General features: G+C 38.2%; 1 protein-coding gene across 1 annotated transcript in view; it reads left to right on the top strand.

Moving 5' to 3' along the window:
- The window catches only part of LOC150091454 (protein still life, isoform SIF type 1-like), a 1372582-nt gene that overhangs the window by 134457 nt on the left and 1219922 nt on the right, over positions 1–18203 (top strand). The window lies entirely within an intron of this gene.

Genomic DNA, 18203 nt, shown 5'->3' with positions numbered 1-18203 from the left:
GTATTCATTTCAATGCTCCACTTCATTCGTTGACGCTTCCTTCCTTCCTGGGCGGTCACTAGCGCAGTTGCGCAGGAAACACTAACAGTTGGTGGGACGGCTGGATGGTCTTGCCCTTCTCTTTTTATTATTATTATTATTATTGTTGTTGTTGTTGTTGTTGTTGCTGTTATATTATTTCTCCCTGATTGGGGGGATTCCACTCCGTGACGGGTACTGCTACCAAGCACACAGGGTGATTGTAATATCTGGTGTTACTGTCGGTCGAGGAAATATCTGACTATCCTACAGGTGTTTAGGATTGCGACTTTCTGGAGTTCCTTATAGGTGTTCTCTGGGAGACCTATTGCTGCTAGGCTGCTATGTAGAGTCTTTGGTACCATACCGGTTGTTGACACGATGACTGGGATGGTTGATACTTCTTGCATATGCCACATCTCATATCTCAGGTTCGTGTACTTCCTAATTTTTTCCTCATGGGTTTTCTAGACATTGCTAATGTTGGGCACCGCTATGTCAATCAGGTAGATAGCCTTTTCCATCTTGTTCACAAGGGTTTTGTAGTGGAAGAGGAAGGGGCTCAATGTGTGTAAGATAGAGCAGAATTCGGACTCCACTGTACTTGGCATACGCATATCATCGCTATGGCTGGTGCAGTAAAGGAGTTTTTGTGGAGACTTTTTATTGCTGGTGCAGTAAAGGAGTTTTTGTGGAGACTTTTTATTGCTGGTGCAGTAAAGGAGTTTTTGTGGAGACTTTTTATTGCTGGTGCAGCAAAGCAGTCTTCCTCTCATATTTCCTAATAATCGCTGTGCAATTTTTTTGAAATCCCGGTGAGAATTTCAGGAACTAAAACGTTAAGCACCCGATTACACTATCTGACATGTCGTGTCATAACACGATATTATATCTTCAAATATTCATTCCTCGTGTCTTAACACGATATTATATCTTCAAATATTCATTCCTCGTGTCTTACTATTGTAGAACTAAATGAGTTAAATGGATGCCTTAAGTACCTGTTTATCTGAAAAGCTGCTTGAGAAGTGGCAGTTCCCCCTTCCGAAAAAAAGATTTATGCCCATAAGAAATAAACGAGCAGACATTCGTCATAATAAAACGATATATTTAAATGGAATTAATAAAATTCCTATAAAAATGAATTGATAAAATTTAATTCATTTAGAAGAAAAGAACTTCCTTAGCCTTTTTGTTATGCACTTTAGTATATACGAATATGTATAAGCACCTGTTGTTCTGTGGGAACCGGGGTTTTTTACCATTTATTTTATTTATTTATCTAGTTAAAAATCGTTATGCCCCGTGCTTTGGAACCCAATTTTGGTAGTTGTGTATTATTTTTGATTTAAGTACAACTGGTTCCTCACCCTTCCAAAGCTCACAAGCTACCTGACTGCTATATTTATTCTTTCTGTCACAGAATATTCTCCTTGTACAGGTTTGGACTTAGTGCAAGTTTTTTTTTTTTTTTTTAGGGGAGTGTTTATTTCTCTTAGAATAATGAAGCAGTTATTTAAATTTCTAAATATGACAAAGATTTATTTCCGTATCAAAATTTACACAGTATTATCTCATTTAATGTTAAGAAATATTATCTCCACCTTCCTTCTGCAAATTGTACGACACGACTTTTAATTAAAGTTAACTACAGGAACAATAAAAACTTTCCTTCTACCTCCTTTATACATATTCATCATACATTTTTTCAATTCATCTAAAATTTTCTTTCAAATCCTTTTGTACACACACCTTTCCTCTAACAATCTCAGACTATACAACTCTCTGAAAACAATTCTTTTACCCTTACAAAATACTACTCCTCTAGTTAGTTATCAATCAAATATCTGCCCCTTTGTTTTTTTTTTTTTTCTTTCACGAACGTATACAACTTTGGAATACATATATTCTCCCTAGAGCATATATACAACATAATCCTGAGCATATAACATATATTCTACACAATGCTATTATATCAGAGATAGATAGTATTTTCTCTCTCTCTCTCTCTCTCTCTCTCTCTCTCTCTCTCTCTCTCTCTCTCTCTCTCATCTAACCCAGTTTCTTGCTATTTATTAGTGTTCTAGGCCTATCTCAAGATATCCGTGGACAAAGTAACAATTATCAGTCCTGAGCGGATTCTAACATTTAACCTATATAATTGTTGGGGACTTACTTTTTCTTGCCCTTTCTTTATTTCGCAGCCACCAGTAGATTGATTTTCCACTTCTGATGTTTTTATGCGGCCGTCTTCCTTGTACCTGGCTAACAGATTTTTCAGGCATTTCTTTCCTAGATTCTCCTTTCGAGAAATCGATGGGCGATGGTCTGCATCCATTTATTTGCTTAATATATTGAGGCTTGGACTTCTTAAGCATTCATCAGGCCATTCATCAGACACACATCATTTTTAGCGACTATCTTGACTCCTCCCACCTTTACATCAAACACAGGCATTTCTACTTGACCATTCTTTCGGACACGACGCTGAAAAATAGCGTTACAACGCTATTTTTCAGACATTCACAAACCAAAATTTTTTTCCGACGACGACTCTTTCTCCTTGTGCTCCTCCTTTTAGTTTCCATTCTCCCGCCTTCTTATTAACCAATCACAATCATCTTCTCTTCCAGCATCTCTACTGTAATTCGTCCTTTATTTGAAATCTTTGTTTTCTCCGTATGCTGTATGGCTGGGCATCTTTCCCCCCCTTACGTACAAGGGTTTGGGACCCACTTCCTTCTGCACTTTCTCCTAACTGTACTTTCCCTTAACCCGGTTCGTTCCCCTCATAGTCAGAAACAGATGCCCTTCTGTTTCCCAAATGCATTCTAGGGTCAGTTTCATTGTATGTACTAGAAGCTTAAGTTATTTTCCATTACTCTACACATGCATAGGGTTAATGGCTAATTTTGGACGGTGACTTTATTCCTTTCTCAACATATCTTTCCTACCATAGCCTGCTATTCGAACCATTATTGTTAGAAATAAAACTTGCCATCCATTATCATTCTCCAATTGTTCTGTACTTGCTCACATTGGCATAACTAATCAGCCATCTGCTTCAGATGAATATCTGTGCGGATTTAGATGCAAAAGCACTTAACTTACCCTCTCTGTTTAAAAATAATTAATTTCAAAAGACAGAAATGTATTATATTTCTGGAGTTGTAAGATTGCGATCTCTGCACGTTACAGTTCTTCACTACATCCGTCCGCATGTAACAGAGGGACTCCCAGTGGACTGATTTTCGTGAAATTCTATATTCAGTTCATATAGAAAGATTCATCGAGCCATCCAAATTTCATTAAAATGAAGGTTTGTGCACGTTTGGCGTGTATTTTTATGCAAGACTTGTGAACGTGGCCTGGCCCGTGAACAGACATATATACAGAGAGAAAATGTACTTAAAAATACTGTATATGGGAAAGAGCAATAAATATCGTGCACATACAGTTATAATTAAACTGAACGGCAAGTTTCTAGAACATAAAACTATAGAAGTTTATTAAGTAAGTGTTCTATAAGATTATAATCTTAATAATTGATTGATAAGAACATAACTATATTTACTTTTTATGCCAGGCTATATTTAAAGGAAATAAATCAATCAATTTTAAGCAAAACAATAGAATACCCTTGAAACGCACATTACCTAAGCTGTAATGGAAGTATGTTATCGGATCTTTATACATTAAAAAAGTAAAAAGTAAAGTGCAGCCATTATCAACCCACCGCAGGATGGAAGCCTCCTCAACAATTCATGCTGAGGGGAATGGACCATAATCTGCCACGCTGGTCCAGTGCGGGTTGGCAGATCGACCGTATTCAGCAGTCAGGGGCTTGAACCCTGGTCTACTCAAAGAGCGTGTGCTACTGCACTCCCGCTACTGACCACTCGGCTACGGAGGCTTAGTAAGAAAAGGTTCAATTGTATATCACATTTTCAGCGTATGGTGCGTTGATCCCTGGAAAGCTTTTAAGAGCAATCATAGCCTCCCCACCCCCGACTACAAAAATCTATTCATATAAATGAAAGTATATTTCGAAAGAAAGAAAGCCGGATTGAGGCCAAATTTTCAACCAATGTTCTGTTAACCATTGTAAAAATTTCAGGTCCAGTTACGATTTCACAGCCCTCATTGCCAACCTTCTTTACAAAAATCGGCGTAAATGAAACTGTTTTCGTATTAACAGAAAAGAAAAATGTGGATTACTACCAAATTTTCAACATGTATTCTGTTGGCCCTTGAAACAGTTCTAAGTTGAATTACGATTTCATAGCAGTCCCTCCTCCAGTTTCCTCCTACGGAAATGTTACAATAAATTTGGAAGAGGGCTTTGATTCATTTAAAAATGCACTGCTTATAATTTAGGAATATTTGTAACAAATTTTTATGTGGATGGGGTGGGGTGACTTATTGTTTTATAAATCTTGAATTATTACTTACGCGCCTGAAATGTAACTCACTGCGTACATTAACTAACTTGCGTGGACTGAATGACAGATGGAGAAAATAGAATTGATCTCTTCTGAAGATTCACTGAAGATCAGAAACGAGATATCTTTAGCTTTTTAATCCGGTTTACGGAGTACATAAAGAGAAAGTTAAGCCATGAATTTATAGCTGCTCTTCTCGATATGCATAGAGAACTTTTGTATAGAATCCTAGAGATTTCGCTGTTCCACTGAACCAAGACATGTTGCATGTTTGAAGGGTTCCATTTTTGTTAAATTGAAATGGATTCTTATTTCTTTATTATACCAGGCTAATATGCAGATTGGCCTACGAACAGGAAAGGTTATTTTGAACCTTTAAAGATATGTGAATTTTAAAAATTTTCTTGGAACTATAAGGAAGAAAAATAACGCTAAGAAAGTTGTAAGATTTTAAAAAGGTACTCATAAGAACTTTTCTCATGGTCTGTCTATCAATTTATCAAACCAACCTTGGTTACGATTTTTCGCTGCCCTCCCGGAGCAGCCGTTTTCTACTGCACGGTCATACTGGCCTCGACAAGCAGTAGAGCGTGCCCGGCACGAGCCAGGGTTTGCTATGTATTCAGTGGCATTGATTTGTCCTGCCGGATCCACTTTCGCTTTTGACCTACGTAGGGAGGAAGGATGTAGAAACGGATGTTTTACTTTTTTCTTCGCTATAGTGTGTACTTAGAAATTAAATCAGATGGAAGAGTAAGAAAATTATTGAATAAACGTTTCAAAATAAAATGTTGGATATAATAAAACGATACTACAAAATTGTTCTTATTTCTGCATTTAGTTTCTCTCGGCGTCTCCAAGTTGCAAAAATCTGTATAGTTTTTTAAATGAATTCGATGTCTGCGTTAAAATATAATCCCGCAACCTTTAATACTTTGAAAACGAATATACAACGTATGTGCGTCTTACAGATAGATGCTGTCTGTGTGATTCGGTATGAAACATGAGTAGCTAGCGATACAGCTGTTCATGCAGTGATAAATTACTAAATATGAGGAAATTTCACTCAGAAAAGGAGCATGTTGTTCCTGCTTTTAGTATAAAATATAAGAAAAATGTAAGCATGTTAAACTAAAGCAAATAAAGGGCGTAACACTTCTTAATTTGAAATCTGTCGAAAATACGTCGATAACATAGTTAACGTCAGTAATGGAAAGTAATGAGAAGGCATGAAAATGCCGTCCGCTTCATAATACTGTAATTTGTTTCTTATTAATGTTGGAAGGCACGTTTGTGCATTGGGATGGGGAAGAAGAAATATATAATTCGGAGAGTTAGTGTATGTACGCATTGTTTAACATAGGAACAGAGGCCATGTTTTTATATTGTGGTTTCCCGTTTCTCTCTTTGTATGGTTTGCATGATACTTGTTTTCTCAAAGCGGTACGGGGCACTCAACTGAATTTCCTGATCCTCTAAAATTTGTACTTACTTTTGATTTACAAGAGCACCAATGATATCTGAGCATTGAATACATTACTATGGATCTATTTTTACTGCATATTCATAAGGTAGTTTCAGATTTGGCTGCAACATTCAGTTTTTTTTAATGAAAACTTCAAAATGAAAGATATTATAACCTATAGTACTTAGTTCCTTGCGTGGGTGGAAGGTTGGGAAGACAGAAGAAGAAGATACTTGTTGACATTAGACTTGAATTTCTGTAGATTATAATTTTCAGGAAATACTTGTGAAGGAAAGTTATTCCAGAAATTTTAAGTTGAAGAAATAAGATGACGAAGAAGAAAAGTCGATTCAGTGAGTTTGAAGTTGGACAGTAAATGGATTTTGCTGGTTGCGGCACGTGTACGGATTGGTTTGGAAGAGTGGAAGAACAGTGCCCATGGTAATATCTATAAAAAAAAGGCATGCAACAGAAACAGAACGTCTATGAGACAGAGCGTATAGAGAGATTTTGTAAGAGACGGGTCATTAAATTAACCTAACTGTCGTCTTTTGGACAGTGTGTAGAAGTCTGAGATAAGTTTTGGGGATACCATCCCAGATGTGGGAACAATATTCCATGGTAGGGTGGATTTGAGATTTGTACATAGTAAGTAGTTGTTTAGAAAAAGGTTACCCCGAGAGCTAAAGAGGAAATCTGTTTTTTTTAGGTAGAGGAAGCAATATTTGTGATGTGCTTAGGCCAAGGAAGATTAGAAGTCACAGATAATCCCTAATAGAGCTATGTGATCTTCTCTAGAAATCTGAGTGTCATCGAAGATAAGCATAGGAACTGTAGGGTCCATTTTATGAGATGTAAGACAGGACTGATTTTTAGAAAGATTGAGATTATTGTCTTTGTCCCGTTGGTGAATTAGAAATCGGCATTTAAGGAATTGGTGGAAGATATTCGAGAAGTTGAAGCTGTTTGTGCAGGGCAAGGTTTCTCAAACTGCAAGATGTAACGCAATGTGCTGTCACCAGCAAAAGTAAGGATAGGATTTCCAGTCAGTGGAAGAAGGTCATTAATATACAAGAGGAAGAGTGGGAGAAATAACTCAACCTTAGGGAACACCAGCATTAGAGGAGAAGTTAGAAGACAGAGACTCACCAACATCACTCACAGAGAACAGTCAGAGAGAAAACTGGATACCCAGTTGTAAAAAAAACCAGTCGGAAATCCAAAAGATAGCATCTTATTAAGAAGACCTTTATGTCAAACACGAATTTGTAAGAGACGGGTCATTAAATTAACCGAACTGCCGTCTTTTGGATAGTGTGTGGAAGTCTGAGATAAGTTTTGGTGATACCATCCCTGATGTGGGAACAATATTTCATAGTAGGGTGGATTTGAGATTTGTACATAGCCTTAGAAACGTCTAGAACAACCATTTGAGTTTCGCTAAACTTTTCCATTGAATTTGTTTAAGATTAATAATATAAGCAAAAATATCACCAGTGGATCTACACTGATGAAATCCATATTGGAAATCACTGATTAGGCGGAAGGTTTCGAGATAGGCAAGGAGTTGGCTGTAAATAGATTTCTCCATTATTTTGGAAAGAGTAGAGGTAATTACTAAGCGACGATAACTGGATGGAAGGAATTTGTCACCCTTTTTGGGACTGGTTGGATATGATCAAATTTCCAAGCAGACAGAGGGAAAACGGCAGTGGAAAAAAAACTGTAAAAAGGTGACAAAGAACAGGATTTATCTCTGAAGCACAGGTTTCGAGAACATGTAGAGAAATACCATCAGGACCTTTAGCTTTCTTTGCATCAAGAGCGCAACATGGCTGATTTAATCAGTCTCAGGCGAGGTTAGCATGGTTTCGGATTTTTCGTCCAGCAAACAGAACAGACGCAATTTATAGACAGTATATACGGAAAAATATGGCCTTAGTCGCTGATGTTCCTAAAACCCTAATACAACAACAGCAGCAGTCAAGATTGCTCAGAATTCTTCTGACATCCTTTTGACGGAAGACACACGAGGCTTGAGTGGAGTATACTGGGAATGGTAAGAAGTGGTTTACCAAGATCGTAAATAAAAGAGTTAGAATAAAAGTAGGATGCTAGTAAGTTGGCTTCATCTTTAGCTGAGGAGGCAATAGAGCTCTTAGGTTTTAACAGGGATGGGAATGTAGATGAAGCAAAAGTTGCTGCTTATTACTTTGGCAAGGGACCAGAATTCTCGCCTACCGTTTGGACGTTTTCTACTTTTATTCTGTTGCGGACTGACTGGAGTAAACAGACCCATATGATATCGCACCAGTGTTCATTAACCGTGAAACCTTGAGTAACCTAATTTTTCTAAGAGTTCGTAGAAAGCAAATGTTTCTTTAAAATATTGAAAAATACTTAATTTTTTTTTTTTTTTACATTTTGTAAAACTTTTTTTTCTTAGAATTTTCTTAGCGATTACTTGTAATAACTATAATCTTATGGAAGACCATTTTATACAAACATCTTGTATTTTATGCAGAAAAGAATTATTCAAAATAGAAGGCCAGAAAAGGAATGTCACTCTTGGCGTAATCATTCTTTATTCTGATTGGTGAAGTCTTTGGCTAGTGTACTGTGGGGGCACGAGAACGCTCCTCCTCATCCTCCTTTACATTGTCTAAGTTGATTGCATTATGAATTTTTCCCTCTCTCTTCTTTCTACATCGTTCCCACTTTTCAGTTACTTCCTTATAAAACCTTTCAGGACTTTATCAGAGATGTGATGAAATCATCAAGATTTCAGCCTCGTCCGTACTTTCTAATCGAATCGTGTGTTTAGTGAGCCACTGAATTTTATTTCTGCAAAAGGACGGTATTGGGTAGATAAACTTGTATTTTTATACATACAGGGATTTTATAATATAGAATTTGTGAAAAAGATTTCTTTGTTAATGTTTAACATGTATTTGATACTGGTTCGAGTGTTTCTAAAGTTTCTTTAATATTTTCGCTAGAAGTCGCTTTGTTACACCAGTCTAATGATGTCTGGCCAGTATGACGTCTGTGTGCTTCATTTCCAGGTGGTGATTGCGTTATTTTTCCTTTTCGATTGTTTGGTTTCTAGGTGCAAATACTGTTCGCTCCTATCGTCATTCGCGTTAATATTTGAAACTTTCTGAGCGCATCAACTCTACTTTTCACTACCTTCCGATGACATGAGCATCTAAAACGTAATTGTTTACGATTGTAGGCCAGGTACGGCTGTACCACGTCGCCTGCAAATCGTCTGGTTTCTATAAAGCGAACAAATTCTCATATTTAATGTCGCTTTTCTATTTTCACAAGTCTGCCTTGGTTCCTCTAGTCGACAAATATTATTCGATTAGCGGGCCACCCCTAATGGAATCTACTCCAGTTAGCTATTTGCCATTAGATTATAGCGCATTCTGGGATTAGTTTTATGCTGCTTCTTTATTCTCCTGCCCATTATGTTCCTTATGACCTGGAGCAGTAAAATAATAAAAAAAAAGAAAAAAAAAAAAAAGAAAAGAAAAGAAAACGCAAGTTATCCGCCGGTTTTTAACCTTTCAGAAAATTACTCTTTTTTACATTGTGTTTTATTTTTATTTATTTTTTTTTTTCGTTTTTGTTTTTTTACTACTCCATTAGTGAAAGTTCATCAAGCCATACTTGTATATACTATTCTCCAACATATATTGGGACACTCTGGGAAGTAATGGTCAATTCTATAGTTAACATGACAGTAGATGATGAATGTGGGTAAAAGCAGGATATAAATGACATGCACACTCAGTGTGAATTATATGGAACAGAATCGGACGGATAAAAAAAAAAAAAATAGATCTATTTTTGAAAATGTACGCCAGCAGAAGACAAAATGAACCATTTTTCATCCCAAGCCAAGTAGACTACTATTAATCACCTCTAGAGCTTGTCGATTGTTGAAACGAATATGAGAGGAAATCAAAAAGGCATCCGTTATTAGCTGAGTTGAGAGACAGTTGACAGAACTGGGATAAGTCTAGAAACAACCAACAGAAAACCCTTCAAAGAGTGAATTACCACGATCACGCATCTACTCTTAAGCTCAAGTCTCTTCCAGCAGTGCACGTCTCTGTTTATCCTGAACGGAGGCACTGGACATTTCATATGTGGTATCATATGACATGATACCACAAAATACGGTAATATTTCATTACTAGTGGCCTGTTTGTTCTTTATAGGCTTTTCTCACTGGGAGATTGAGGAATAGTTAGCCGGTTCATCTCTCCTAAAAAGGTTTTTCTTTCTCTATATAAACCGGTGTAGACAGCACACAGGTTTATTTACACGTTAGAAATAAATTGAAGACACGATATATTGACGCCTCGTGGTCTTAGTTACCTTTGTACATATCGTAAACAACTCGATCTAACCCATTTCTACATACTGCCCTGTTTGGATAATTGCCAGTATTATTCAGTCTTAGGATTATCTGGGATTTAGTGGATACACGGATATGTTAACTGTGCACCGTCTAGTAAGGTGCAGGTTAGAATTCAGTCGATGGGGACAGGAACTGTTTTTAGAGATTTTCAAGCAGGATTGGATTCGCCATTCTTATGAGGTGTAGAGTTCTGATGTTTTCCTGCAGGTTTTAGCAGAGAAATAGTAACAGACCACGCAACCATGGATATCAGACGAGTGCCTCGACCTCGTGGACAAACGGAAACAGGCAAAGTTGGTCGACTTTGAACGGTACCGGCAGCTAAACCGAGAAGTCCGACAAAGAATGACAGCAGAAAGAGAAGCGTACTGGAACCAAGTGGCAGACGATCTTGAAGTGGCGGCATCCAAGAACGAGTACCGCACTCTCTACCGCACCCTCAGATGTCTGAGTGGAAAGACCAAATTGACTAGTGACAACATCAAGAATGCTGATGGGACCTTCGTGCGATCACCATCCGAACGCCTGCAACGGTGGAGTGAATTCTTCAAAGCTTTGTATAATCACGACCCACCTCAGGGACCGCCAGCAATAGCACTCTTGATCGACCCCCCCTGAGGTCTCCATGGTCGATGTTGAGCCTACAGTAGAAGAAGTGAAAGCAGCCATACAATCCCTGAAGAATGGCAGGGCACCAGGAGTGGACCAAGTCACCACAGAAGCGATCAAAGCCGGGGGAGATGTATTGCTTCGCCGACTACACTCGCTCCTCAAAACCATCTGGTGCACTGAACAAATTCCGCTAACATGGAGGAAAGCCATTATCGTACCGATCCACAAGAAAGGTGATAACCGGGACTGCAAGAACTACCGTGGCATCAGCCTCCTTTCCATCATCGGAAAGGTCTTTATGAAGATCATCCAGTCAAGACTGCAAAAACATCGCGAGCAAACCAGTCGAGAAGAACAGGCAGGATTTAGACCCGGGCGAGGATGCTGTGATCAAATCTTTGCCATTCGTCAGCTGATGGAGGAGAGGATCCGGTGTGGACAGCGAACCGTCATTGTTTTCATTGACTTTAAGTCTGCTTTCGACTGTGTCCACCGGCCTGCCTTATGGAAACTACTAGAGGTTGAACATGTACCTCGAAAAGTCATCACACTCCTCCAAACTGCATACAACGGTTTAACCAGCCAGGTGCGCATCCAGAACGATTTATCTGAGGAATTTACCATCCAAACTGGAGTCCGCCAAGGGGATGTAGCCTCCCCGTTGCTTTTCAACATCGTGGTCGACGCCATTATGAGGCAAGCATTCAGAAACAGACAGGGCATACAATATGACAAGGATCACTATGTGACTGACCTGATGTTTGCTGATGATGGTGCTATCCTTGCCAGTAACGACGCTGAAGCCACGGACATCCTCTACGACATTGCCCGCATTGCCCGGCCATACGGTTTGAAGATCAATGCTGGTAAGACAAAGGCCCTGACAACAGATGGGTCGCAAGCCACCATCTATCTCGAAGGCGTCCAGATCGAGCAAGTGCAGGACTTTAAATACCTTGGGTCGCTGGTCCAGGAGAAGAAAGTTGCATCCACCATGGAAATCCACAGCAGAATTGGACAGGCGGCCACTGCGTTCGCCTCGCTCAAATGGTGTCTGTGGAAGAGGACCAACATTTCCACAAAGACTAAAATCCGACTCTTCCGGACTTTGATCCTGCCCATTCTTCTTTACGGATCGGAAACATGGATTTGTCTCAAGTTAGATTTGAACAAACTTGAGGTATTCCAAATGCGATGCCTGCGGCAGATCTTGGGCATCTCTCTTCGCGACCGCATCACTAATGATACCATCCGCGCCAGATGCCAACAGCAACCAACCATTGCCGACCAAATCCAGAAGCGAAGGCTTAGATGGTTTGGCCACGTATGTAGAATGGGCACGAACAGAATACCATCCAGACTCCTTTGGAGACAACGACCCACCCAATGGAGCATCCAACGGACCGCGCCTAGGCAAACGTGGGCCAAGCAAGTGGAAAATGACTTGAAGAGCCGACGTCTCGACCTTAACCAGGCCAGGACTGACGCCATTGATCGTAAGGTATGGAAGAACATCACAGAGCAAGTCCGAAACCCTGCGGCACCTACAGCAGCATACTGGTTGCGTGGCCAACCGCCTCCCCTAGCTGCCAGCTAAGGACCAAAGAAAAAAAAAAAGAAGAACAGACCGTAACAGATAAACTTGTCTTAGGACAACCTACGTAGTTCATGGTCTGGGTTGCTCTAGCATTAGTATAAAACAACCCAACCCAACCCAACCCAACCAGTGGCGGATACAGGGAGATCACCGGGCACGAGCCTCTTCCCCAATCCCTCTGTAAAATTTTCCTAAATCCGTGATGAGTCCAGACTTATATAATATAATTTCCGCGTTTAAGAATTTTTATAAAGTTATCTTTCACTTTTATTGACTGGCAATAACGACTACAACGGAAGAATTAATAATTAAGTACTCAGTATGGTTTTGCAACGAGATGAATGTTTTTAATTAATGAAAGAGGTAGCAGGTCCTGACAGTTCATTTAACAAGCTGAAGGTGACTAAATTCAATTAATCTGTATGTGGTAACCGTTGAAAACGTTTATTAAGCCCTACAACCATATACTCTTATAGAAGTGTTTGTGCTGCCGGATTATTAATATTGGAGAGCTAGGTGCAAGTACTACATAAAACAGATTCGAAACTGGCATAATATGGGTATGTATGCTTTCGTACGTATTGCGGTGGTCAATAATTCAGTTCTTACAAATAATTGACTAAATGCTCAGCTGGAACCGGAAAAGCTCTTTAGATTTGTGTATTATATCGAAGATTTCTAAAGGACTTAAGGCTTGTACATCTAATCACGAATGCCCACACATTACGGCAACAAAATTAATCTCAATTAAGTTTCTAAATGATTAACTACTCTATATGTTTGTGTGTGTGGAACAACAGAAGGATGAAGAGGTCGCATTAGTGTCTAGCTGAACTTCTTGGAAACCTGAGAAATATTCACCACTAACATGGCTTGAACAAACAAATCAAAAGAAGGGGATAGGCGAAAGACAACAGACTCCTAGTGCTAGTTGCTAGGGGTTTTACCGGCTCTGTTCACTTTGGCATCTTGCCAACTTTAGTAGACACGGGGTGGTCGGCCTGATAATTTAAGTATTGTAAGGTAAAGGAAGGGGGGGGAGAGAGAGAGAGAGAGAGAGAGAGAGAGAGAGAGAGAGAGAGAGCCCATATTATCATCAACATAGATATCACTCATTCCACATCATACAAATACTGTACTCTCTGCCGCATGCAGAGGCTTTCCTGTTGTTTATTAAGAATCTTTCTCAGAGACTGGAGAAACAGCAGACAGTGGTATAAAGAAATATTATATACAAATTGATTTGTTGTTTCATTGGAAGAGAAGAGTACTGTTTGCTATTTTAACATACCGTGAAAATTTGGTTGCGTAAGATTCCAGCGTCAATAAATTCTTCACTGAATTTTTTCATGACTTTCTGTTTCGAGTTCCTTGAGCAGCTAGAGACAATTCAAGACATTCACCATGTGGATGTCTCCAGACCATCACTGAACCAATCGATCATACATGGAGCGTATGATCGATTGAATTCTTATACGTTATACTTTTGTCGTATTTTTATCTTTGCGTCATTTTTTGTGACATTGGAGTTTGTTTCGTTCGAATTTCAGAGATTTTCAAAATATATGAAAAGGGAGCAGCAACTCGAGAGATATTAAGTCAGAATTTATTTTATGTTTTCGATTTCCTTTACCTTCATAAATTTCCTACATTTTTTGGCACTTTTCTGTTCTGTGGTATCACTAAGAATATTTCTCATAAAAATATGAGCATGCAAGGTATGGCAGTAGGCCTAATGCTAACAACTTCAATCACTTATTTACTTCACGACAGTTTACAGCAGTAATTAAGATTTGACGCCTTTTTCCTCATTTACTTTTGAAGAAGAGATTCTACCGCATTCCTTGATGTTTAATTTTAGTTCTAAAATCTACAAATTTCTTACATTTGCTTATCCAACAGCTAAAAGCCATATGAACTAAAATCTGGAGATAAATGTAGCGAACGTCTCCTGATGACTATTTTTTTTTATCGTATGATGTGAGCAATACACGAAGGAACCAGTTTTTTCCTGCTTCCTTCGTATATCGTGGCCGTGAGATTCAACCGGATAGTGCGGCACCATCGTGATATCCAAGCCCGAGGCGGGATTCGAACCCTCGACCTTTGGATTGCCAGGCAGGCACTTTACCCACCCAGTCGGCCTGATGACTGTTCGATCTGCTAAGACAATCATGGTCTGTAATGAGGTTTTGTTCTTGTTAATATTGTGTGCACGCCTGTCAATTTAAATACGAGTATTTCAAGTTTAATTTTCCTCCAAGTTCGATATAAATCTCTCCGGTTTTTCTGTACTCTGGAACAGAATTTATTATTGTTAACGGTTTAATTTAAACTAAAACAGAAAATGAAAAGTTAGTTCATATAATATATATATAGAATATTGTGTGCAGGAAAAAACTCAAAGAACAAAAAAAGTCATACTTCAAATTTGTAAATAAAGTTAATTCGCTTTTTTATTTCGAACAATTTCTTTCGTGGAAGAATATTATTATAAGATACAGTTATTTAAAAGAAATATGCTGCCAATTTCATGAATCATAATCATTAGATCATTACTATCCAAAACTGATGGGCTAGTACGCATAATTCAGGCGTTTAATAGGGAATGTAATCATGCTGACAGCCATGCAGTTCTTTGTGCTTAGAGGCTGATAAGGCATTGTAATAAATCTCACTTTTTTTATAGAAGCCTATCTTAGCTCCTGGAGGGTTCTGAGAAGAGATCGAAGTGCCTGAATTTGTCTCTTTAAAGCATCTGAGATATCTTCAGTCAGTGTTAGGTCCGGAGATCTGGTTGAATGCTGCGTTCAAAGAATATCCTAACTTTGAAACAATTCATCGACCAGCCAGTTGAATATACGTGGATGAGTATTATCGTCCATATCTAGTGGTACCTCTGAAATTCCCAGTATAAGGCACTTGGATCTCAACCTCATACTGCCTGAGCAATCAGGGCGCTTCCCTCAAAGGTATGAAAATTAGTGCTGTCGTTCATCATGATGCCTCCCCATCACACCATCGTCACTATAGTGGCTCCTTTCCCTGATATCAGAGGAACGAGACTGTCCTACGCTCTGTGGAATAGACTTGGGATAGAACCTTGCCTCGACGGGAGGAACTTTTGTAATTTTTTTCAACTCCTTTGTCAGTTTCAGGCAAGGGTTGCATGTTTTTCATCAAACAAAATAGTGGAACGGACCGTAGAATATTTAATTTAGGTACAAGCGAAGGACTCTTTTTTTTTTCGCTCTTAGCCGAGCTGCTAGATGAAGGAAGATGATTGTGGTGTATGTTTTTTTTCTTTCACGGAAACCGACCATACAAGTGGAGCGAAAAATTGCACACGCACGCTTTACAAACATATACCAAAGCCCCATGAATTGTATTTTGTTTAGAATTGTTGTCTCTGTCCTAATTCTGAATAGCCGCATATACAATACTCTGTACAAGTGTGTTCACGAGCATAATTGCACGTTGTTGGGCTAAAATCCTGGAATAAGACAGGGTAGGTGAGGGAGGACCTAACTCCCGCCACCTCAGATCTGCTCACTGCAGTCTCCAGTGCAGATGCCTTTAAGAATTCTTCCATTTCAAAGGGATTAAAATCCACTCCCCAGATGAGTGACAAATGGTGACTCCACTTGTCACTCGTTTATTATGACGATGTTGCAATACTGTGATTGCGAAAGAGAGATTCGACGGTGTATATCATTATTCAGAACACATGCGATACATTTTTTTTAATGTTGACTGACGGCTGAAGCACTTACTTTTTTTTGCGATTTTTTGATAAAATGGCACTCTGTTCATTATACTGCTTTAATTATGCTATTGTATATTTTAGATAAATATTTTAATTTCGCTAAATTTATATAAACTATTCAGATTCTGTTGTGTTACTGCTTTACCTTCTATAGCAGGGGTGGCCAACTTAATTTGTGATGCGATCTACTTTTTTTCTTCAAAATGTGCCGCGATCTACCATCTCAAGAATTTCATTGCACATGGTTAAAAAAGTTAATTAACACATATTGAAAATTGTTTATAAATTTTAAAATTAAATAAATTTCAGAATTCTTATTTTAAATTAACATATATTTAAATTTTTAATTTATGTGAAGTTTGTGCCTTCATGTCATCTACCAAGCTTTCAAAATCAGGGATATACTGTGATAAGGTCAACAGTAAAGAATCTTCTGTATGCAAGTCCGTAAGAGTACAGCGATTCTTCGTCTTTGTTTATTTAAAATACGAGAAGACCGATTCGCATAGATATGTGGAACCAAAACAGGAATTTCAAAAGTGGACAGCACTTTTTTTTTTTTTTTCACATTTGGGTACTGCTCTCGGCAAACATTTCCAAAAGTCTTTTTCTGGCTTTTAGGAAGATATCGTTTCGAAATGTAATAAAATCATTTTCAAGTAATATTTTCTCCATGTGAAAAATATCAGCGATTTTTTCTGCAATTTGTTTCGTATCTAAGTCGACATTAAATGGATAAGAAATATATTGAACAATGTTTCTTTAATTGTTTTAAAATCACCGAATCTGGTTTCAAAATCATCCACAACTTTCAAAATTTCAGAAACATATTTCTCATTATTAAATTCAAAAACAGAATATCACATCTGTTGAGTATGGGCTTGGCACACCCAGGGTCCTGAACTGGATATCATCATTCTTCTCTTTCTTGGTGATTTCCTTCTACTTCTCTCTCTCTCTCAGGGTAAATTTTTTTTGGCTGGTGCAGCATACGGCTAATAATAATAATAATAAATAATATTTCTACAAATGATCTTGCATATTTGCAAAATGATCGAATTTTTTTCTTTGAGGTCGTTAACCATTGCCAAAAACTGATATTTATATGCATAAATACTACTAATCATGTCACCCACATTTTTATTTTTTACTTGAAATTCCAAATTCAGATCAGTTAATGTACTGGTAAAATTTGCCAAAAAAGCCAGTTCACACAACCACTCTGTATATTGTAGCTGCTGATAATTATCTCTCCTTTGATCAACAATTTTTTTAATTTCATTCAGTAAATTTCGAAATCTCCGTAGAAACTTACTCCGACTCACTCACTTCACATCTGCGTGTAATATCAGATCTGGTTCATTTTCATCGAGTTGCATTTTGAAATGTCTCCTTTGAAGAGCTTGTCCTCTGATGGAATTCACGATTTCGAAAGCTATGTCCATAACACTTTTAGTATTTAATCTTTTGCTGGCTAACACTTGTTGGTGGATGATACAGTGGTAACTCAAAAAATCTGGGAATTCATCATCCTTTTGGCACAATGCAATGAATCCGTTAAGATGCCCCGTTATTGCTTTAGCTCCATCTGTTGTTATTGATACGAGCTTAAATAGTGGTAATTTAATTTTTTCAATAAAATTTTTGAATACTTTAAATATATCAAGACCTCTAGTTCTTTTTTTTTTTAACAAAACCATGCCCACCAGTTCTTCTCTAGTGGCAGAATCATCGAAAACCATACGAAAAACCATACGAGCAATTGAGCTGTATCACTGACGTCTGTAGATTCATCCAGTTGTAAAGAAAAGAATACACAACGAGCAATATGAGCGCGCAATTGTTTGCTCGCATTTTTTGATGCGTCGCAT

Source organism: Mastigoproctus giganteus, chromosome 1 (genome assembly GCF_048544385.1).
Source record: "Mastigoproctus giganteus isolate SK-2022 chromosome 1, ASM4854438v1, whole genome shotgun sequence".
Classification (NCBI taxonomy): domain Eukaryota; kingdom Metazoa; phylum Arthropoda; class Arachnida; order Uropygi; family Thelyphonidae; genus Mastigoproctus; species Mastigoproctus giganteus.
The sequence above is the reverse complement of the archived record's forward strand: the minus strand, read 5'-3'. Positions and strand labels throughout refer to the sequence as shown.